Here is an 896-nt window from a genome sequence, read left to right as displayed (position 1 = left end):
TGCAGGGCAATGTCACTCAGCTACTATCTTGGTCTGCCCCCAGGTGTTTGCTTTTAGTGATTGATCACTGGGCTCAGGTAACCATTTCCTAATAAATTTCACTATCAATTTCCCATAACCTTTCACTAAATGGTTTTAATAAACTTTGAAGGCCATTGCCTAAATTAGTTGCTACCTTTGTGATGCACTGCAGTTGTTACATATGTTCCCATGTTGTGTGTTAATGATTGTGGCATGGTGATTTTCTTTTTCTTCATTTCATTTTTAGCATATATTAATTGTACAAAGAGGTTTCACTTGATAGTATAATTTGAAGTCAGGTATTGTGATACCTCCAGCACTGCTATTGCTGTTATGGTTCCATATGAATCTTAGGATTGTTTCTGTGAAGAATGACATTGGGATTTTTATGGGAATTGCATTGATTTGTAGATTGCTTTCAGTAGTGCAGCCGTGTTCATAATGACCTGATGATTTTCTAATTCTTTGCCTTTTTTTTTTTTTTTTGGTGCACTGTTCCTGGAGGTAATGAAATACCAGGTCGATGGGTGGAGTGGATGGAGCAAGCTCCTATTCCATCTCCCTATTCCAAAGATCCGTTTAATATATTGTCCTCAGATAGAGGACGTATCAGAGGTTAAACTGATAGGAACAGATACTACACTTGATCTTAGCCAAAAGGCCAAGAAGCAATAAATTCTTTTTTTTTTAATTTTTATTTTTTTATTATTCATATGTGCATAGAATGCTTGGGTCATTTCTCCCCCCTGCCCCCACCCCCTCCCTTACCACCCACCTCACCCCCCTCCCTCTCCCCCCACCCCCTTGATACCCGGCAGAAACTATTTTGCCCTTATCTCTAATTTTGTTGTAGAGAGAGTATAAGCAATAATAGG

General features: G+C 38.8%; 1 non-coding gene across 1 annotated transcript; it reads right to left on the bottom strand.

Annotated features, from left to right (window-relative positions):
• Positions 1-503: 503 nt before the first annotated feature.
• On the bottom strand, positions 504-694 carry LOC141415121 (U2 spliceosomal RNA). The gene has a single exon (XR_012440146.1). It is a non-coding gene; the product is annotated as a U2 spliceosomal RNA (small nuclear RNA).
• Between the last annotated feature and the right edge of the window lie 202 nt (positions 695-896).

Source organism: Castor canadensis, chromosome 12, assembly GCF_047511655.1.
Source record: "Castor canadensis chromosome 12, mCasCan1.hap1v2, whole genome shotgun sequence".
In the NCBI taxonomy this organism is placed as follows: Eukaryota; Metazoa; Chordata; class Mammalia; order Rodentia; family Castoridae; genus Castor; species Castor canadensis.
The sequence above is the reverse complement of the archived record's forward strand: the minus strand, read 5'-3'. Positions and strand labels throughout refer to the sequence as shown.